Genomic DNA, 24211 nt, shown 5'->3' on the forward strand with positions numbered 1-24211 from the left:
CGTTCTGAAAACGCTCTCCAAAGCGGATACATTTGAAAACGCCGTTTTCGCATCGCAGTGTGGACAGTGAACCCGGAGCCTTTTCGAAAATGATGACACATTTTAGTCATGTGATGCAGTCATGTGACCAATTAAACTAAGATAGCGGAGGGCATTATACAGCAGTTGTTTTGTTTGCTCTCAATCTATTAAAGATTAATATCAGTTTGTACATGCTCCAGATAGCTTTTCTTCAAATTCTTTAATTCTCACTCGCTTTTGCAACTTTGTACTTTTGTGTTACTCGCAGCAACAACTCCACCTAATTGTTAGTCCATTTAAAAAACTCAGTGCTTTTCCTCTACATTTTGCTGCGATGTTTCAAAGAGACGGTAAATAAAGTAAATAAATGGCAGACAGAAATGAGGTAGTTTGAATCGTCTTGTGTTTCACGCATGCGCAGTACTGGAACGTAAGCGTTTTCGGCCGTTTCAATTTGGATGCACAACTCTGTGAAAACGCGGAGCATTTTCAGACGACAACGCCGTTTTCAAATTTATCCGGGCTAGTGTGGACGTGGCCCAAGTAAAGTTACAGAGCAGGCTCACCAAATGCTGAGACATCTAATGTAAAAGTCACCAATGCTCTGCTGACTCAGTAACCACAGTACAGGGAGTTCCTTCTCTGGGATTAATATCAGCACAAAAACTGTAAGCTGGGAGCTTCATGGGATGGATTTCTTTGGCTGTAGGTGTGAGTTACAGGCGCCCCAGTAATTTGGTGCATATAGCATACATCAATTACTGCACTAACATGTAGCTATCATTTGTCTTAATTTGAATCTTGCTTGGACAAATTCATTTTCCAACAGGAAGGGAGAGCAGTAATTTCCTAGACAACAGCAGGACTGCTTTGTTTATTTGTAAAATGTGAATATTATAAACCACAAAAAATTCTACTGCAGGCTAGTGAGGATAGCAACAAATCCTCACTGCACTTACACACTTACAATAAATTTTTATGCATTAAACACACAACTTTCCACAAACTAATTGCAGCGTGCTACGTCCCCCCCCCCCCCCCCCCCGCCTTTTGCATGGCAGTCAGTGGTTTCAAGGTTATCAAGGTTAGTTTGGTTCTGCCTTTGAATGAGCTTGATAATCTTTCTTAAAAAGAAGTGGGATGCAAGAAGCACTAATTGGTCATTTAGGCATCACAGATTTACGGTCTTTAAACATTCTCTGTAGATTTACATCTGTAAAGCCCATGATGCTTTATCGCTTCACGCTGTTGTATCCAAAGCATCCCCCCATAATCTCGGGGGTATTGCTATTCACAGATTGTCTTTAATTATCATCAAGGCCTGTTTGTTCCCGAGCCCTTCCTGACCTTCAAAGTACAAGGTTTGAGTAACCAAGAACAAAAAAGACAATAATATTGTGATTGTGACTGGGATACATGACCGATTTAATTACATTCAGTTAAGTTGAAATTAATGGAGTGTAGATCAGAGAGAATAGAAATTAAACCTTTTGAAATGGAATAACTGTGGTGGCACATGGGGGCTGTTTTGATTGAACTTCCATTTTACTTCAAAACAAGCTGAACTATTGGATTACTTAATCATGCCATAAAGCACTATGGGTATTTTCACTGACAAGTCACTACATATGACAGCTAGAATGAATTCATTCTTTAATTGTTTTATAACAAATATTTGTAAATGCTTTACAGATTCCTTGATCACACTGAATAATCACTTATAAAGATGGTTAATTTTGTTTGTTTTAAGCACTTATAGATGTGCAAGATGACTTTTATTGAAAATAGGCTCCAAAATAGGTCCAGATTTTATTTTTTTTTATTTTTTTTATTTTTGCCTGTCCCGTTTAGCTCTTTAGCTATCAGAATTATTGTCCAAGGGCCAAGAAAGATGCCCAACGGATTTACTTTACCAAGTGGATCATCACAGCCTTGCCATATTGGGCCATTTGATTGACCTTTGTTATTATTATTTATTTATTTTTATATTTTGTTTTATATTTTAAATTTTGCAGGACCCCTTTTTGTGTTTCTGTGTATACAGTATTAATTAAATTAATATTAATACTAGAAAAATTTGCATTTCCTGCGAAAATGCTGTGTGGATGCCTTAACGCTGAAGCTGTCTGCTGAAAAGCTGAAAAAGATGAAAAGTTGCAAAAAGTGGTATGGTGGTGAAAAAAAACCATGTCGCCCTGAGCAGGATTCAAACCTGGCCCTCCTGGTCTCAAGGTAGCTATTCATCTCACTGAGCTAAACTCATTCTCACAAAGAAGAGGTGGAGAGACTGACAATTTTGCTGAAATGAGCAGAAGCGGCTGAGAATTGTGCTGATAAGAGGTGAAAAGGCTGAAAATTTTGCAGAAAAGAGGTGAATCAGCAGAGTTTCTGCTGAAAAGAGTTTTTTTTTCTGAAAACCGCCAAAAAAGCTGGAATTTGTGCTGAAAAGGGGTGAAAAAATTGAAAATTTTGCTGAAAAGGGGTGAAGAAGCTAACGTATACCAAATCAAAGTATTTGTGCCAAAACATAGTATTTCTGCCATATTGTGGTATTTGTGCCACAAAAGTTACTACATTACAACATGAATACGGATTAAAGATGAAAGAAACTGGCAACAAATTCCTCCACTACAAACCAGTCTGATACCACTTCTTTGCAGTGTTCACGTTTACTAAGGCACTACCCAAAAGGCGCCACAAAAGGGCACTCCAACACAAGAGATGACCTATGTACACTGATGCACTTAGTAACAGTCAGCCTCCTTGAATTGGCAGAAATACTGTGATTTAGTAGTAATACTATAACATAACAGATATACTGTGATGTTGCAGACATAGTATGTTTTTGCACTACTCATTTGTAGTGAAAAAAATTAGCAATATAAATTACAGGTCTGTGATAGTGTATAAATTTGTAGTGAAAATAAAATGTTGACCAAGGTGGGATTGAACCCACGACCTTTGAGCTGCAGAGCCGTGTCATCACTGATTGCGCCACCTGGGAAGGGGGCGGGCGGCTGAAAAACAAAGACATCAGCAATCAGAAATAGATCGCGGTGAGAGGCGAAAAGCGCCGTTTTTTGGAGTTACAAAACGTCGTGTAACTTAAAAACTAGGAGGGCTAGCAGCATAATTCTTGTACTGGGGGAATCAGCGCACTTTGGCGTACTTTGACTGTGATTTTCATTGCTCTTTGTCCCTCCGTCGCGGAGATATGACGAGAGAAGAAACGGCTTCATTTTCAGAGTGTGAAAACTGAGAGGAGGACAGATTTCCACCCCTCAAACAAACGTAATTTATGGCTCAACGGTAAGATAATTGTAAAAACTGCTTCCACTGTGAGTGTCAGCAGTGTCTGAAGATATATTGGCACAAGCCTCATGTCCTAACTTTGTTTTGTTTAAGAGATATGACGATTTGAAAATGCCTCCCGTTACAGAATTTCAGCTCTGAATTTCAAAACCTCCCCATAGACTTTGAATGGGGAGTAACCAGACCATGTGTCACTTCGAGGCAAATTGCGAAGAAACGGTAAATCTCACAATAAAGATAGTGACATTGTCTGAAAGCCAGCAAAAATACCTACGTTTTGATGAATAATTTGTGGGGGTTGAGTGGAAATTGAGCGAGTAGCAAGAAGTTATTCAGACATGAAGAGAAAATTCAGAACAGACCAGCGCTCACTCTGAGTTAATTGCATAGCAACCATAGCAACGCATGTATTTTCTGAAAAATCACAAAGCTGCAACTGAAAACTTAAAGAGGCACTAAATTAAAACGGTAAAAGATATAAAGAAGCTGAATCACACAGGCATAGCCCTATAATTTGAGAACGTTTTACAGTTTGAATGGAGTTTCTAGGTGAAAGTATGAGGAAGTAGTTAAGTTTCAAAAACAAGCTAGTTTCAGCAGAATTGTGGAAGTTTTCCATTCATTTCAATGGGACAAAAAAAGTGTAATATTTTAAAAAGTATAATAGTAATAAACACCAAAAGATATAGCCGGAAAGAGCAGAAATAGCAGAACAGTTTAAAGTTTGAACGGAAAAAATCAGCTGAAAACTGAGGGAGTAGTTAAGCGGCAAAAAAACGGGGGAGCAACTTGAAGAATAAAGTTTAAAGAGAAACAGGAACTCAATAGTCTGGAAGCCCTTTCAGGGCATCCACACAATAAAGAGAAACAGGAACTCAATAGTGTGGATGCCTCCAGCATCCACACAATAAAGTATAAAAAATAAAGAGAAACAGGAACTCAATAGTGTGGAAGCCCTTTTAGGGCATCCACACAACAAGAGCTAAAGAAGCTGAAGTTTATGCTGAAAACAGCTGAAGAATCTGAATTTTGTGCAGAAAAGAGGTGAAAAACTGAAAATTCTGCTGAGAAGAGGTGAAGAAGCTCAAATTTGTGTTGAAAAATAAAAGCTTTCACTAAAGCGTTTTTTGCCATAAGTGGGATTTGAACCCGGGCCTTTCCTTCTGAGAAATCCTGCTCACTTTACTGAGCCAAACTGATTTTCAGGTAAGTGAAGGAGGTGCAAAAGTTTAAATTTTACTGAAAACACTTCAATAAGTTGAACTTTGTTCAGAACAGAACAGACATTCCGCTGAAAACAGGTGAAAAATCTGAAAATTCCGCTTAAAACAGGCGAAAAAAATGAAAATTCCACTGAAAACAGGTGAAAAAGCTGAAAATTATGATCGCTGCAAAACATCTGTAACTCCAACAACAATGATAACAATGAAAGCCAGCAAAAATACCTACGTTTTGATGTATAATTTATGGGGGTTGAGTGAGAATTGAGCGAGTAGCAAGAACTTGTTCGGACTTGAACAGAAAATTCACAAACTTCCACTGTCCACTCTGAGTTAATTGCATAGCAACCATAACAACGCATGTTTGCTGAAAATAGTTGAAAATAGCTGAAGAAGCTGAAGAAATCAAAGTCAGTGTTTAAAAAGTTGTTGAAATTTTAATAACTTTGCAGAACAACATCGAGTTAACAAAAATGTAATAATTTAGCAGAAATGCAATAACTTAGAAGAAACATAACAATTCAGCAGAAACATTGTAGTTTACCAGAAGCTACAAATTAGCAGAAATGTAACATTTTGGAATAACATAACTTCACAGAAATATTACAACTTACCAGAACTGCTCTAATTTTGCAGAAATGTAATAATTAGGCAAAACTGTCAACAGATAACAGCTGAAAACGCAGAATTAACCTCGAAGTCACTCATTTAACTGTGAAAAATGACCAGAAACAGAAAAGGAAAAAAAAAAAACAGCCAGCAGATAAACTGATGTGGACCAAAAACAAGGTAAAATTGCAGAGTTTACACAGCGGGTGAAATGTAAAAATGGCAACAAAAAACAAACAAACAAACAACAAAGAAAACCACACAAAAACAGTTAGGTAATAAATGCACAAGATGCTGCAGTCAGAGATAAAAACACTCAAAAATAATGTTATTGAAATGCCAAAGAGTGGCAGAAAGTTTAGAAAATAGAAAACCAGTAGTAGAAAAGTAGAACATTTAAATATTTTTTAGAAACATACGATACAAAATATTTACTCAGTTGTTTCCAATGATTACAATAATGGCATACAGAAATAAAAATCCCATTTGGGACAAACAGAAAAATATTAATAGAAAATGCAAATCAAATGAATCTAAATATACAAACAAGTGAAGCATATGTTGGAATTGTGAACATATCCTTGTTTTCCATGTTTATGTTTATGGCCCTAAGATGCGCAGACACATGATAGGCTATTAACTGCAAAAATATATACATATATAAACAGCAAGTGAGAGACAAAAATATATCCTCTCATTTGCTGGAGTTTTGTGCACATACCATTTGGCAAGGATAAACAGCATATTCCAATGCCACATTAAAATTTTCAAAAGCTTCTTTTTTTCAATTAGTTTACTGCTTCCTGATTTGATGATAAATATGGTACCAAACTACAAAATACTGTCGAAATGAAGTCGACATTGTGATATATTTCAGGTGTCGAGTCACACAGCTGACCAATCGATGCACATATTTAAAGAAACAGGGATCAAATAAAGAACATTGTTGTAGAATAAATTACAGTTAAAAATAACCACTGAGAGTGACTTATGATGAGGTATTAATTGGGTTAACTTTACCTCTAACAGCTTTTCACATAGTGCTGTGATCAGGGTGAAATTCATCATAAAGTAACTGTAAACAGTAGAACCATTAGCATGAATGTTATGGTTCTACTCTGATCAAAACTCAAGTCAGCTAAAGTTAGACCTACTCTATACTAATGTAGTTACTGACACCCCATACTAAGGCAAGATTCATACAAACACACATTATCTTTTCTCTTAAACACTTTTTCACATTTTGAGATTGTGTAATTTCTATAAAGAATACGTGTAATGGTTCAATAGATATAGTTATTTAAATGTCCATAATAATCACATGATCATTTTTGTACATGCTACAATTCAAGATTTAGAGCTGTGTGTTTGTATGAATTCAGCTTGCTATACTTATAGACTTAGATATATTAATCCACTATTTACCCAAACCAAGTTATATGGTTTGGGTAAATAGATTGGGTTTGTTCTACAAAATAACAAAAAACAAAAACAACCCCCCCCCCCCACAAAAAACAATATATCTGCACATTAATCCAGAGTTCAGTTTCATATGTCTGATATTGTTTGTTAAATCTGGTGACACAAACACAGTCAAAAATTCATTGTGGTCCTTTTTACCCTCGACCAATGATATGCTGGTCACTGGGACTAGTTTAGTATTTGCTGTCACAGAGGAATGTTAACCATAAGTCCAAAAGACAAAACTGAAAAAATATGTTAATTAAAAACATGTTTTTGCTTCGTAAAAGTATTGAAATTACATGGAAACCGTCACCTTACAGCCTCATTGTAAATAGCATCACAAACAGATGTTTTCCACACAGTTAACAACGCTCCACCACATCCGATCACTGCATATAAATCTAAAAGAAAACAAAAACAAATAAAATGTAATTAACACAAGGGAAGACTTTTGATTTAATAACTAAGCTTAAAATAAGTGTTACCTTTGAATATTTGTGGGAAAAATCTGACGCTACCCCAAGAATACAAAGCCACACTGGAAACGGTGACAGGCTTGCAACCCTCTGTCTTCCTGGAGTCAGGTGCCTGATCAGTAGCAGTGAGTTGACAGAAGTCGGTGTCTGTAAGAGTGGTCAAACACTGATACTCTGTCCACTTGCGTAGAGTCTAAGAAGCTGGAATGCAGGCACACAGGACGAGCTTGTTCTAAAAAATACAGAAAAGGGAACATTTTATTTGTGTTAAGGCCTAAAAACTACAAATAAGTTATAAAATGAACAATATTGAAATACCTTATAGGTGCTGCAGGCCACCAGACTCCAGAGGAATCTCACACTCACATGATGGTGAGGAAAGAAAGGAGCTCTGTGATGAGGTTTGAATGTCTCAGTTGGGACACTGAAGAACTCAGAAGACAGCAATACCTGCACAGAGAGACAGAGTAGAAAAAGCATAGATTTGTAATCCATAATGTCAATTAAAACTCAAAAAGTGTCAACAAGTATAATCATTTCAGTATGGAATTATTTATGCAATAAATAGGATTTAAATTAATTAATTGAATTAAAAGCACTGACATTTTTTTTTATCAAAGATAAAGAATCGTACCTCTCTCTGCTCTGAGGATCACTGAGCATCTCTGACAGGAAATACAGTTTCCTCAGTATCAGTCATCATTGATGGTCTCAGAGGTGTGTAGTGTGGCAGCATGATGATGGTCTCCAGATCAGGCAGGAGGTCAGGTGATGTGTGTGTCATCTTCTCCATTGAAGACACACTGGTATGGCAGTTCATAAAACAGCAGTCTCTGTGTGGCATGTAGTTATCTGTGCAGTCCAGCACTGATGGATCAGGTTTGGCTCAGCAGTTCATGAAGATGGTGTTAAGATGTTGTTGTTTCAGCTGATGATGGTGACGTTTGAAGGTTTTGCCACAAAGGAAACAGGACTGTGTGTGCCCTGTCTGAAAAAATAAACCTACAAAACATAAAGTGCTTGTAACACCACCCACCCTCCCCACCCACCCAGCTCAGCCCCCAAGTGTCTATGTAATGCTTGTATGGGGTGTCAGTTACTAAATTTAATTAGTGCATCAGAAAGTGTGGGCTACACCTAAAGCCCACACTTTCTGATGTCTTTTTGCAGCTGCTCAGAAAATTCTGACTTGGCCTTTATCCACCCAAACCCAAACCCACCCGGATAAAGGCCAAGTCAGAAAATGGATGCAGAAACTTTCCATTTACTTCTAAATCAGTTTTTATACAAATTCTGTAAGCTGTAAAAATGTTTTTTCTCTACATAATGTATCATTATAGACATCTCTGGTAGCCTAAAGATAGTTTAAAACTTTTGACATTTTTTAACTATAATGATATAACTATATGATAAGCAAAAACTCATTCATCCCCAAAACGTTTGATTCTACAAAATCTACTATAATCAAGAAAATATAATTGTCTGTAATTTTTTTAATGTGACCCATAATAAATACCTGCATTTATCTGGGATTTGTTTATTTACTATTTCATATTTGAAAGCCCTTGGAGGGGAAGATCTCTTTTGTTAAGATACATATGTCACAGTAAAAAAATTATCAAAAAGGAGATGACAATTAACATCCATGAAAAAATGCATTTAAAATAGTAGATTTAGTCATTTAAAACATGAGAATAAAAAATAAATGACGTCCGTTTAATACTTTTTGCAGCATATTTCAGATCTGAGGTGCATGATAACAGAAGGCAGATCTCCCGGCTCTGCATGAAGTAAAGCCATGATTTGGTGAAATGATTAATAACATTGCAATGAGAAAGGTTTGATAAATTGAAGGATGGTCTTCTTACAGACAGAGCAGGGAAGCCAATTTTTGGGAAGCCTTCCATTATCAACAAAAAAATCCTACAAACAATAAACTCTGTAAAAAACATGATCTGTAATTGTTTCAAAACTTACCAGACGACTTCATGATTGGCTGGAGGACAGGACACAAAACACAGGGTTGTGGTAACTGTAATATGTCCTCAGGACACCTGAATGGAGACTTTGCTGTGGCTGAGAAATAAAAATGAGGTCAAGCAGGGTGTTCTTGTCTGTAGTGGCAGAAGTGATCAGCTGTGAATACCCTCTCGACTGAAACTGCTCCAGAATCTGTTTTCTTCCACTCTGTAACTGGTTCTCATTAAAATCTCCACACACAATTATTGGGTGACAGTCCATTATTTCAAGTGAATCTAAAAGACTTACCAGGTTTTGCATGAATGGTATCAAACTGTAGTCTGGAGGTCTGTACACAACAGCAATGAGCGCAGGGAATGGAGCCTGAACCTTTAACACTAAGAACTCAAGATCAGTGACATTATGCAGATACTGTTTTACCTGAACCTGAAAATGATTCCTCAAATACACAACAACTCCACCACCACTTCTGCTGGCCATGTGAGGAAAGTTTGTGTAGGACACATGTCTGTTGCGTTTGAACATGGTGTAGCCGTCCAAATGAAGACTGTCTGCAACAAAGGAGCCTTGGAGGTGAGACTCTGTGAGACACAAAACATCTGCTAAACACATTTCATGATGACTCTTGATGTCACTGATGTGAGATGGCAAACCCTCCGTATTGTGATGGATCAGTGTAAGAGTGTCAGGTCTGCTGGCTGTTTCTCTGACCTGAAGAAGAGGCATCATTTCCTCAACGCTGGCTTGTCTCATGGTTTGGAGCGCTGCAGTTACCTCGGGATTGGTGTAAATCTTTTTCTCATCCAAGTCCTGTAAATAGAGTCCACTGAGAGACGTCACCCTGCTGAGAGCAACATAAGCCATACCTGGTTCAAAAATGTTCTTCATTGAAACTACAGCTGTCTGTGTTGTAAGACCCTGGGTTTTGTGAATTGTGCAGGCGAATGCTAGCTTTACAGGAAACTGTCTGCGTACCGCCCCTTTAAACTTCAGACTCTCCTCTGCTCTCTCAATATAAACCAGATCATCAGATGCTGCATTAGCACTGCGGTTGTTTCTCACAGACTGACGGTTGTCCATTCTGAGGCCCAGTTTAATTATGTGTCCATCATTTTCAGATCTCACCACCTTTATCAGTATACCAAAAGCACCGTTGACCAAACCGTTTAGTGTGTCCAGGTTTCTGGTCAGCATCACTCGAGCTCCTTCAGCAACATTCAGGGTGTCAGGTAAATCATTTCTCCCACCTGTAAATGGTTTGTCTCTTCGTTCCATTCTGCCTGTACGTTTATCCTTCTGGAAATCGTCTGCATTGATGATTATAATGTTTGAATGAAGCTTCTTGAGCGTATCTGTGTTGTGGGATTCAACATTCTTGTTGGTGGCATAAATGTGTAAGACCTCGATTGGACATTCTTCTGGTGCAGTCACAGCCTGTGACAACAAATCTCTGTCGCACTGAGAAAGCTCATCTGTCTTTTCTTTGACTCTAATCCTGTTCAGCATCTCTGCAAAGGCCACATCATCTTTCTGACGCATGATCTCGGTTAGAGTGATCATCTGAAAATGTTCCTGCCATAGGTCAATCTGTTCTGGATCATAAACACAGAGAGGTTTAGACTGTCGCACTGGTGGCAGCTGGTAAAAATCTCCAACAGCTAAAACTGACATTCCACCAAAAGGTCTCTGAGTGCCTTTGATTTGTTTCAGTCTTGCATCCACATAAGCAAAAAGGGGTTTTGAAACCATTGAAATCTCATCAATAACAATAATTTCAGCATTCATAAGCTCAGATCTGACTTCATCCAGTTGATTACCAAGTCCTTGAATGGGTGGATTCAGACTCCTGGGTAGTTTCAGTAGAGAATGTAATGTAGAGCCACTGATAGAAAAAGCTGCTGTCCCGGTAAATGACGTCAGTAAAACAGTTGGATTTGATATGTCAGCTTCTTCTGCATTAGAAGGCAGTCTGCTCAGGATCTTTGATGCTTCAGAGTGAATACATTTAATCAGATGTGACTTTCCAGTTCCTGCACCACCGTTGACATACAAGAAAAATGGATTTGGGTTCAAACCACAAACTCGCTGAATACACCAGTCTCTTATGGCATAGAACACGCAGGCCTGCTTCTGGTTCAGATTCTGATACATTACACGTACCACAGCTGGATCTACTGCAGGTTGTTCTCTGATGGCTCTGATCTCTGTTACAGCACCAGACTGACGACTGTAGTCGGGGACATTCTCCTGTTCGTTCTCATCATCAGAATGTCTCTCAGGAAGATTCTCATCACATTGCAACCTCACAACTTCAGATTCAGGGGCAAGATTACACCATTCATCAATCACAACATCCCTATTTTGTTCAAATTCTTCCAGTGCACTCTCAATATCCTCAGAGTTCTTCTCATACTTGTCTTTATTTCTCTTTACAACCCTTTTCACAGACTCACTGTAGTCTGAACATGGAAGTCGTACAAAACCTGAGTTGTAGAAGGACTGATAGGTTTGGAACCCTTGTGGTTTCAGTTCCTGCTCTGATCTGTGTGGAAGGTAAAGTCTCAACAGTCGTCCATAATATTGCTCAGGATCTTTTTCCTGTGAACAGTGGTAATACCTGATTATAGCTGGTTTATCATTCTTTCGCGTTTGTACAAATCCAAGCTGGTTTAGAAGAGGAAGCACATCTTTTCCTTCATTTGGACCACTCACCAACCGGCACAAGGCAGCAAAATCAGCCAGTGACATTTCCTCATATTCTGGTGTCTCAGGTCTGCATTTGTATTTATCACTCAAACTTGTCATCCAAATATTACAACTGTCGTGTGTTGTGCTTTCCAGGTAGCTCATTGGGCGACTCATTTTTACTGGGTTATCATCGGTTGGGACAAATACAACACTGCGGGAACATTTTTTCATTTTTAGGCCACAGACTCGAGTCACACACTCCTGTGCGCTGATTTCTCTCTTTTTTGAGTAAGCCTGCATCACAGCTCTCATTTCATCACATTCATTGACCGTGTTCTTATCAGAGTTGTCAATAACTGTCTTCAGGTATTCAGAGAGGCCAGATTCTTTCTTCGTTATATATTTACAGAGGTATTCTATACAAGAATAGGCATTCAATATGAACGAGACATCTAAATTAGAGTTCCAGGCTTCAAGCAGGTGTGGGTTGTAATTGTTGATCCAACAGTCCTTTGGGTCACGTTTCAGAATGAGAGCTGTTTTCTTGTTTATGTCTTGGAGGCATTGTTCATACTCATTCATTGTCAAGTTGCATCGTGACAGAATCTGCTCTATGGTGAGGGAAGCAGCTTCAGGTTCCTTCAGCAGGTTCAACAAAGGTCTGAGTTTGGCTTTTGCAGCTTCAGTGTCTGAATCCTCATCCTGTCTCACAATCATTGTTCTTGTGGATGGTGGTTTTGGAAACCCAAATCTACAACCAGAGTTCACACTCTTAAAGCATGTTTTTGTGTGGTTTTTGCTGTGCTTTTGTAGTTCAGTGACTTTTTTGTGCAGTTCAGGTTGTTTTTCTGGATCAGGGAGCTGAGCTGAGATGTATCTGTCCACAAAGTCACAGACAGTTTGGTCATCATCCACATCTACTTCTACCTTTTCTCGAATCCACAGCAACATGTGTATATGCGGACTACCTCTGTGCTGGAACTCAACTCTGTAAAAGTAATCAATGATTTCACCAAGGGGCTGTGCAGGAGAAAAAAGCAAATCTCTGAACAAAGCCTCAACACGCTTATCAAACATTCGCATGGTGGTTACTGGATTTGATCTTAGAATTTCACACTTTTCTGACCAGTCCAGGGCTTCAAAATCAACCTCTTCACCTTGCTGTCTCTTTATTGCTTGAATCACTTCAGGCCATCTCATCTCAGCAGCAGAGAAAGTGACAAAGAACTGAGGTGTTCCTATTTGACGAAGCATACTGAATAGATCTTTGGTAGTTTTCTGCCAGTAAGCTGGAGTTCCTCTGAGTGGCTGCATAAATCTGATTGCATCTTTATTTCTTACCAGCTTCTCTACTTCTGTCTTACTTTGTAACATTCCTGATGTGATTTTGCGTCCATCTTTGGTCATAGTTTTACCTTTCCTTAGCTGTATTGTCATGCTGGAATTGGCCAAGTGTATTTCAGTGACAAACTGTGAGAAAAATAGATAATTTGTATCTTTAGCAAATCTTGCATCAATGTTGAAAAGCCTTGACTTGAAGTAAGCACTTGGTGTGAGTTTAAGACGTCTCTTTTCATCCAGTGTATTCTGACCAGTAGGAAACTGCACAGTAAATGCCATGGCTTCCAAATGAGGAGTTCTGAAGAAGCTAACAGGATTGTTTCTTTCTGCAGGCGCCACACAATATGTGTTATCAGTGAAACAGAGAATCTCTTCTGAAATGTCTACAGGCTGCAGACAACTTTCTAGAGCAAAACCTCCATTGTTCAAATCACTTTCTGGTTCCTCAGGATTTTGTTCCTCTGGTTGTTCATCACAGGATACCATATTAATATCTTGTTCACTTTCAGACTCAGTTTCACACAAAAGGGCATCTTTTTCATAGTTGTCAATTTCCATTAAATCTGCTTCATTATAATCATCACTTGCCATGCTGGCTTCATCACTGCTGTCATCATCAGGTAACGTTGGATCACAAAGCAATGCATCGTCTCTGATAACAATATCTGTGTACTGTGGATGAATCTGTTTGAGTTTACGCAGGGCTTGGATCAGTTTAGACCAGGTGACAGTCTGGAACAGCTGATGGCCTTTGTAGCACAGTCGTCTTTTCAGCTTGATCCTCATTATCTGTGATTGGTTTCTGAGCCGAGGTAAAGAGTCAACTGTTTGTTGGACCTCAGATGGTACACACACCACATTACCACGTATGAGTCTTTGTCTGCCCTTTGGAAGAGGAATAATCTTAGCAAATGGTATGCATTTGGCAATCAGATGTCTCTCCAGAATGTTGAGATCACACAGTTCAGCTGGAATATCCTGCAGTTCTAAACCATTGACAGCAGCAAGCCTTGGCATGCGTCCACTTTTGAGGGAACTGTGACACGTGTGACAGATATACTCCTTTTTTCTCTCAACTGGAAAGCTGCAGTGATCATTACATGCTTCATCACACATATGAACAAATTTACCAGTTAGACACTGTTGAGCTACAGTTTGGTGTTTTGAGTAATTGTTTCTTTTGCAGATTTTCACCTGATTAGGAAAAGAAGCTTTTAGACAAACAGTACAAACATAAGATGGTGCTGACTTAATGTTTGATCTGAAACAAGATATGGCCTCATTCATTAAACTGTTATCTGGATGAGACTGTAAACTTTCAGCTGGCCGATGCATCTGACGATATTTTCTTTTTATGTTCATTGCACATCTGATATTATGCATCTGTCTAAAAGAAAAACACTTCCAATATTTTACTCTCATTCGTTCTCTCATATTGTCCTTGTGTTGGTGCTGAAATTGTCTCTCTTCTCCATAACGTTTCGTGATGTAAGATCGTTTTTTCTGTCTAAATTCTTCACTTTCTTTATAGAGTTTAGAAACATATGACCGCATGTAAGCTTTATGTTTCTCTCTGAATTCAGTGCAAGTCCTGTAAGTTCTCATTTCACGATCTTTCTGCTGTTGTCTGAATATAGGAGATTGTCTATAAGATTCTCTATATGTTTTTCTCATACGTTCCTTCTGCTTTTCTCTGAATATAGGATTGTCTTTATACATCCTTATGACACGTTCTCTTTTTTTGTGTCTAATTTTAGCACTTTCTCTATAGATTCTTCTCAAATGTTCTCTCTGTTTCTCTCTATATGTAGCATTTATTTTATACAGATTATTTTTGTACACACTCTTCTTTTGTCTGTGATCAGGATCATTAGACTTTCTACTGGAATTTTTTTTCTTTGCCTTAAAGCTTTCATCAAAAGTGTACATCTGTCTTTCTTTCTTTTTCTGATTTTCCTTCCTTTGTGGTAGTTTTTCTAGGGCCAATAATCTTCTCCTCATTTTTTTCCTTTTCTGTTTATTACATTTTAAAAGTTTATGTGAGAGTTGCTCTGCTATCTTAGTTGAACAGGAGGCAGTGTTTGGATCATTCTGAGGAACAGAATCTGATGTTACCTGAGTTTCTCTCACAGAAGATACAGATGTTTCTTTTTGTAAATAATCAGAAGTATTGTGGTTGTTTTCAGTAGCAGTCTTCTCGTCTGAATAATCCACTCTGGATGACTTCACATCAGTGGTTATAGTGCTGGTCACAGTTTTCTGTCTCTGCTCAGTGGATGTTTGGGAGTTTAATTCATGAACAGGTTCATTTAAAGCTAGAACACTTGAAGCAGTTTTTCTGTATTCGGTGAGTTGATTAGCATCTCTTTGGTCAGCAGCGTTTCCACTGTGAAACTCGACAGGCTGTAGCTCATAAGTGCAGGATGAGGCAATGCTAAACATTCTGTATATGCGTTTGATCCTGTCAATCATGTCGTTAAGACGTGTGAATTTTAACATAACTGCAGTTCCACCACTTACACCTAGCAACAATGGCATTCCTGTTGACTTACGTGGGTGAGGGTCAAAATATGCATATTCACCAGAAGTCAGCCTGCAAACTGCAATGACGTTTCCTCCCATGACTAGCAAAGCATAGCGAACCGCTGAAACCAAACACTGTAGTCCCTGTTCAAGGCTCGGAAAATGATCTGTACCATCAAATGTGCCGTAACGAGCAAACTGAGACATGTCCACTTGATACTCGTGTCTGCGGCTGGTGACCACTGTGGGAAGCTCATTGCAGGCTAGAAACACACTGTTCACAAACCTCTTTCTGGCATCTGAATATACGGCATGGCCTTTGTCCAACACACGGTTAAGATCTGCTCTGGTAATGAATTCATCCTCATGTAAGAATGACAGGAAAACCAAACTGTTAGCCATGCATTGCTGATTCCGGTACTTTCCATACTTAGGAGAGGCCTGGCTTCGGGACGCACAGATGCTACTCACTCGTGGACGACTTTCACTGTTTGTAACCTGTACATGAGACGGTCCTGGAGTTAGTCCATCATGCTGTGTTTGTACAGTTACCTGGTGTTCAATATGGTTTACCTGCGTAACTTTAGGTTTTGGGACAGACACTGAGGGAACACCTCTCTTTACCACATCTGCATACGACACAGTGGTTGTCTGAACGCTGCTCTGCACTTCTGTACTGGGAATAGTTGTGACAGACACCTTTACCTGCTCACTGCTCTGAGAAACATTTACCTGTTCTTTCTCCTTTTGACGTCTAAGCTTCTGGGACTGCGACCTTTGACCTTTTCTTGGCATTTTGTTGAAGTATAACCTGGAGCTTATATGTGTTTATACACAAATGTAAACAAAACTCAACCTTGAAACACAGAAAAACGTATAACTCTTTAAGTTACTATTAAATCTGAGAAATGTACAATTATACTATGTTAAAATGTTCTTATGAATATATAAATATATGTAAAAATCTGATTTGTACTCCAAACTCAAAATAAAAGATATTCAAAGTTCTCTGGAAACACTTTGGTCCGTTTTATTGTAGCCTTTTCAGAAATTACACAATTTTTCTTCTTATATTTTTTTTAACCAGACTGGTAAATAATTAGAACTTCTGTAAAGAGATATGCCGAATAAATCTCAAAAATCAACAGGCTATAATAAAAATCTTAGCTCTAAAATTTAAAATTTAAATCAAATATATGGAGCTGTGGTGGTGTGGTGATCAGATGACAGGCGATGAGGATTCTTCAGCTGGATGTTCTGCAGCAGTCAGGAAACAGGAACTCTGGTCCTCAGGCAGCTTCTCGATGATACTAACTGAATACTTACACTGAGTGACAAATGGGTTTGTCCTTAAATAATAATAGTATAAACTTGCAGTCAAATGTTATAGCCAATTAAACAGACTAGCAAAATGTATTTGGATCTAATTTATTATTTATGTGAATATAGCGGTCTGAATGTATGTATTACAAAATAACCAGATTCTCTTATTAGAAATAAACCTTTAAAAAGGTGATATTTTATATAATTTATCAAAGTAAGCCAAACTATCAGTGTTAATTCCAAAGTTTAATGCAAAATTAAAATGACAAATGGAGGGCTGTGTAAGAAGTTTCTACTGTAAGTTCTACTGTACTGTAATTCTACAACTATGCTTTCAACTTTCTACTTGTAATTTCCAGCAAAAAGACTGGATGTGAGAGAGTTTAACGATAGGAAAGAAGGAGCAGTGAGAGCAGAGACCTCTCAGAATTCTGTAACAGATCGATGAAGTACTGGTAACTTCAATTTCCCAAAAATGGGGCCATGTCAAAACTTGATTATTCCAGTCAAAACTTGATTCCAGTCAAAATTTGATTCCAGTCAAAAACGTGATTTTTGATAACTTAGATAGAGCTTGTGGGATAGAGTGAAGCAAGATAGAACGTCTTGTCAAAATAGATAGAGTGGGGAGAGTGATAGGACAGACTGAATTGCTTGTTAATGATAGAGGGAGAGAGCTTCTGTAGCAGGTCACCTGTAAGACAAAGAGGGACTGGAATTAGACATATTTCCAATAAACCTGGCTTTACTGTATTTTTCAGACAATAAGGCACACTTAAAATCTTTAATGTTCTCAAAAATAGACAGTGCGTCTTATGTATTCATTCTGGCTGTGCTTACTGACTTCAAACCAATTCTATGTGGGACACGGCGCTGAAAAATCTCTCAAAATGTTTTAGTACGACTTTGGTAAGCTACAAAGCCGCACCCACTTAATGGATTGTCGGTACTGTAGTCAGGAGCCTCGTGGTGTAATTCGCACTGTACTTCAACGTAATAGGACGCTGTGTGTGTGCATAAGGACCTGGCACCAGTTAAGAGACATACTTGTGAAGCAGATTTCAAACTGATCAACCCATGGAGAATTTGTGAAAGAGGAAAAAACAGAAAAAGTGAGTGTATTGTTCTATATTTTATGTGTTACTGAACAATGTTGCGAGTTCTTGTAAATGAGTTGAACAAAGCTTGACTTATCTGACTGTTTTGTTTGGCTTAATGTCCCTTGTGCTTAAAACAGACCCATTCATTGCCCTTATGCCTTATAATCCTAAAATATACAGTACAGATGCAATATTCAATGGTGGTTGAACTGTTATAAGGACATTCTGCATTCTGCATTCTGTTAACACAATAAAAACAGAGTCTATTGACTTAAACCAAGATGTGCTGCAACAGTTGCTGTAAATATTACATGGTCCAAATAAACCTACACACTGACATTACAGCAGTCAGTTTCAGTCTCCCTGCTCTACATTAACTTTACATCCACTCAACTCAAATTTATTGATTCATTGCCCAAAAAGAACACAAATCTTTTCTCACATTTGCCTAAAAACATCTTGATGATCACCAAGAGCTGTGCTGACTCACTGCACTAAACTGAGCCTCTTATAGTGAGAGAAACATTTCAGAAAAACAACAGCATTAAAGTCAAACTTGGTGCTGTTACTGTGATGGTCCAGAGTTCCTTTACTACTTCAGGACCTGAATCATGCCATCAGGTCCTGAGCTTCAGTTTAATCACACTCAGGATTCACAGCAAGAAATGGATAAATTGATCCAAAAAATGCAAGGAACTGTGAATGAAACAAAACTCTTGGTGTAGACTAATCAGATTCTGGACTTCAATGAAATTGAGATACTTGGCATGGCCTGAAACCCTATATTGGACCTTAATTAAAAACAATCCTGAAAGTAGAGTGTTCCAAAATCCCCCCAGTGATGTAAATCAATCATTACTAGTTACTGTAAATATTTGATGGTAGTTGTTGCTATCAGGGCTTCCACATGTGGGTATTAGAGAACAACTGTTTTTTACATTATACCAGGATGTTCTGGTTTGCATTTCTGTGCTTCATAAGTAAAATCATCACTGTAAAACTGCTTTTTGTATTTATCCAGGTTATCTTTGTTAGATGATTTGAAACATTTAAACGTGACAAAAAAATACAAACAAACGAAATCTGCGAGGAAGAAAGACTTCCCAGCACTGTACCTCAGACAAACCTTTACTTACCAGACTTGAGATGATCAGATGAGCAGTCTAAAGAAAGGAAACAATACATCAGATCATTGTGTAATGATTCAGACTGTTGAGTCTCTTCAGGTTAAAACTATTAGATACAAAGTAATTATTTAAATCAGAAGCAACAGAAAACTTCATCAGATTTTAGTTAGTTTGGACAGAATATGTAAATCCCAAAATACATGTATATATTGAGATGTTACAGCAACAACAGTGGCACACCATTTTTGTAATTAGAATTAAAGTGTAAATGGACTGATTCTTATATAACTCTTTTCTACTCTCCTGGAGTACTCAAAGTACTGTATACAACATACCACATTCACCCAATCACACCCATTCTCACAAGCACTTCATCTGTACTCAGTGCTTTCTAAGTACATTCACACTCCGATGGATGCATCGGAGAGCAAGTTGGGGTTACTAAAGTCACTAAATAATTAATAAACTAATTTAACTTATAGCGTAAATAAAGAACACACTGGCTTTAATATACCAAAGACTGCCCACTCACAACTCTAGTTCTTAGTTTTTTTCTTATTGCTCAAGCGTTTAAGCTACCACTTATACTGACTGTCCTAAAACATGTATGATTTGATAAGCCATCAAATATTAAAATCAGAAAAATGTGCTATTAAACTTCAGGGACACTTTCAGGGACAGTCAGAGGTCCTGTGTGGGGGCTTTGCTGCGACAGATTATAAATCCTATGTGTTTTTGCCCATAAGCAAATGGCAAGATGTCACAAAAATCTAAACAATTGTATATAAATTGTAAACATGTTACACAACCCCAAGGTCCATATTGCTTCAGTTACAATCATTGTTTACTTACTGCAAACGGCAAAACCAAGCTTCTATTTCACTCCGTCTAACGAAAGACAAAGAACAAAAATACAGAATGAGATAACTCAGATCAGCATCAGAATCAATAATGCATCACTCTCTGTAGTCAAAAAGATTCAGTAAACTTCTTTGTTTACCACACCTGGAATACAAACAACAAAATTTTTCTACACCTTATTAAAGATTGCCATGTTCATTAAATGTAATTTCATCTATCTGCAATAAGCCACACAAGTTTCTTAGTCATGTTATACCCTAATAGTCCAAGGAGCTTGGAAAGAAAAGCGTCTGAAGTTCTTTAAGTCCGGGTTCATACGCCTTTTTTAGGGTCAAATTCAAGCACTTTTTAAGCACTTTCAAGGTCCCTTTTCAAGCTTTTCAAGCACATTGATGCTTCTTTCCTGTGTGACAAGAAATAGGAGATGTTTGTTTGTTTGTTGGTTGTTTGTTTTGTAAGTTAATTCCCAATTAAACTGTTTTGTTGCTAGCTACATTGCTGTCTGTATTATTTCTGAAGTCCTAAATGATCACCTTTAAAGTGTTTGTGCTAATAACATCATGCACAGTTAGACAGGCATGGAGAACAGCACTGACTGGGAGAGGCTTTGAACAGATCACATAGTTAAATTCAACATATAAGACTTTAAGAATGCACAAGCATCTACTTAAAATCTATTGAATTTATCATTGATGATATTATTATGTACAATTCCAATGTATTTTGTTCATCTCCCTTAAATAAACAGGCAGCCTTAAAGTCTGAAATATTCATATACAAATACACAAATGTGTGTACTGTCTCGGTGGCCTCAGTGTGAGCTTGAAGACATTTATAATGTTTAAGTAGTTTAATGTGTAGGTGCTGACCATAAACACATTTGGAGTGAAAGCCGGGGAATTTTGGTAGCACAGAAACAAGTGGCTATTCTTTGTGACCATATGGATTAACCCCTCATATTACCATTATTTCAGCCAAAGGCACCAAGTTAATAGCCAAAAAAAGCTGCAGCAATACACACAAATATAAACAGTACTTTGTGACAACTTTGCTTTTAGCCTTTAACCCTCTGGTGTCCAGGGTATAATTAGCCCTATTTGACTATATTTCACCTTTTGCAAGATAAAGAGTTTTTAATCTGTTATTTTTCATTTTGATATACTGTATCAGCACAATTTTATCTAAATTCCGACCAATTTTAAAATGCCAGTAGAAAGTGATATTTTTGACTGTAAAAACCATAAGCATGTTTAACAAATCATTTTCAAAACTTGAAATGCAAATAGAAATTGTAACTTTTAAAAAAATGCACAAGTTTTGCATACAAAGTTATATGGTACTATTCACCTAAAAATTCAGCCAGGGCTCAGACATTTTTCATATAACCATTTCATAACTATTTACAAAACAGAACAGACCAAGTGTTCTGCATCAAATAAGAAGGCACACAAATTATTTATGCAACTCCCTAAAATAGTTTGTGTCCACTATAACACAGATGAGAACAGCACAGGGATAAACCTGCGACTGTGACGTTCACTAGTAGAACTGACACACAAAACAAAACAACGACTAGCCTACACACTAATTACACAAGACAACACACTAACTTGAGACTCCAAACACGGTAAACGTCACAAATCTCTCACAACTGAAAATTCAAGCCCTTTTCAAATCTTGAAAGGACAACATTAAATTTCAAGCATTTTCAATGATTTCAAGCACCCGTACGAACCCTGTTAAGTTCTTCACTTCTTCACTGAAGAAGCTTCTCATATGACAGGTGAAAAGCTTCAAGCAATTTAAACAAGTCCAGACACTTTCCTTTCCAAACTCCTTAGACTTCAATGACCTGGATGACTGAGAACCTTCACAGACATAATGCTCTAATACTTTGATGCTATTAAATAACATATTTGATATCATAAGAAATTACTTGCTACACCCAGCACTGAACACTTTATCAAATGGTAACAAAACAATTTCAAAGCAGAAACAATCATAAATAAATGCTTGGATTATATATTTGTAGGCTCATTTGACGTGGCCTGGAATGAAATTCTACTACCTAAAAGTATTATCAACTGCACACAGTATCATTTAGTATATTTTAATATGCTGGTGTTTAAAACAAATATCTACATACCACATTAACAATATTAATAGCTCACTGCTGCAGTTTATTTATTTGAAGGTGGGCTCATTTTTATTTCATTAATTTTCCACAAAGTGAGAAGTCAAACAGAGCTGCAAATTAAAGTTTTATTTAAAAGCGGGTCTGCACAAACAAGTGTTTGTTAAACAGTTATTATAAATTTAAAGTGTCCTTCCTATTAAGAGTTCTTATTATTCTTGTAGTAACTACGTGTTTTATCCTCATTCTCTCTCCCTTCCGTTAATTAACCTGCAACACAGACACATGGGCACAGGCACGTGACTCTTTTTCAGTCAGAAGCGGTAAAATGGCTCCTTTGAAGTTGCCGAACCTGCCACTCCAGCAGTTAATCAATGGCGGCTCGTTACAAAACATTATAACCTAAAGCCTGTTTTAACCGAGTGATTTGTGAAGAGGAGAACTAACTGCACCTTCTGTAACAGACTCAGAAATACTAACACACTAAATGAAGGCAAAAAAAACAACACAATAAACTGCAGTAAACAGTCAAATGAACCCTCATTTCACACTGGGACTTTAGGAGCGCTAGGAGTTAACATTGGGTTGTCAGGACTATCTTCTATATAACTCCTTTAAAAGCAGCCATTGTGTTACTTTAATGTGACTTATACTTCAACTGGCTTTAAAAGTCAGTAACAATAACTCAGGAAATCACTCAAACAGACTATAGACATTTCATTTCAGAGAAGAGAAGAGAAGTAGTGCTTACCAGCGGCAGTCGGAGAAAGTGGGCGGAGGGGCAGAATGAGCCGGAGACATAAGAAACAAGAGGCGTTCACGGGTAGTGGGATATCCCGCCATTACACAAATGGTCATTGAAAACGTAAAAAATGTATGTTAATTTAATTATTTATGTACAATACTTATTTGCTACAGAAAAAAACTAACAGAACTTTAATTCTATAAGTTGAATGAAAATTCCAAACAGTATTATTTGAATTTGAAATGATGACTAAAATTCATAAATTGATATCAGTGAATCAGAATCAGAAAGATATTATTGTTCCCCAATGGGCAATTAACATACAACAGAGCAGCATGATATTGAATGTAAGGACAGGACATAAACAGGCAATAAGAGGGAGATAATAAATATACAGAATATACAGTATATACAGTTTTAAAATTTATCAGCTTTAAAATTAAAGTGACTGCAAGGTGAATAAATAATAAAATATAACGCCATTATGTTAAAATGTAATGCATTATGGTAGATTTATTTAACTGACTGGAGGAATCAGAACAGTGTTCTGGACACCGTTCAACTCCAAGTGGCTGGTAAAGAGTTCACCAAACCTAAAAAACAGTGCAGGACAGTCTGCAAAGATGTGGAGTTAGTCAGACATTGTGCAGAGAAGATGAGGAACAAGTTCTAAAATACAGAACAATAAACACAGTCACCTAAGCATCCTCACTGCACTGCAGGACTCAGAGGTTCAGTGCCATGAGGCTTTTTAACAGCAACTACTCACATGTTCTTTTTACATTTATTTCATTTATTAAGATAAGATAAGATAAGATAACCTTTATTAGTCCCACACGTGGGAAATTTGTTTTGTCACAGCAGGAAGTGGACAGTGCAAAAGTTATGAAGCAAAAATTAGAATAAAATAAAATAAAATAAAATAAGAATAAATACAGTACAGTACAGTACAGTTCTAATAAAAATTGGTTGTAATAATATGAATTATGAGAGAAAGGGACTTGCCCCCACTCGTTCACCCCTGCTGCAGTGAGGTAAAGGTGAGGCTGTCTCCAACAACGCTCTTCAGTGAGGGTATAAAAGAAAACTATTTTTACTATAGCCTTAACAGGTACACTTTCTGAAACTACATGTTAAAGTAAAAATCACATGTGTATAAAAAATGTTTTCATAGCGTAGAACCCAGTTAATACAAAAAACTTGGCATCAATTACCAGTATTTAGTGTAAGGGTGGCTTCTACACACACAAAAACACAGGCTTCAGCCAGCACATAAGCTAATGTGCT

General features: G+C 37.5%; 1 protein-coding gene and 1 long non-coding RNA gene across 2 annotated transcripts in view; one reads left to right on the plus strand and one right to left on the minus strand.

Moving 5' to 3' along the window:
• alk (ALK receptor tyrosine kinase) overlaps nt 1–24211 on the plus strand; it is a 420903-nt gene that overhangs the window by 160091 nt on the left and 236601 nt on the right. The window lies entirely within an intron of this gene.
• LOC134644362 (uncharacterized) lies at nt 17561–22980 on the minus strand. Its single transcript, XR_010096485.1, has 4 exons — nt 22931–22980; nt 20037–20072; nt 19194–19220; nt 17561–17651 (listed from the first exon to the last, which is right to left on the minus strand). It is a non-coding gene; the product is annotated as an uncharacterized LOC134644362 (long non-coding RNA).

This window comes from Pelmatolapia mariae, linkage group LG16_19 (genome assembly GCF_036321145.2).
Source record: "Pelmatolapia mariae isolate MD_Pm_ZW linkage group LG16_19, Pm_UMD_F_2, whole genome shotgun sequence".
Classification (NCBI taxonomy): domain Eukaryota; kingdom Metazoa; phylum Chordata; class Actinopteri; order Cichliformes; family Cichlidae; genus Pelmatolapia; species Pelmatolapia mariae.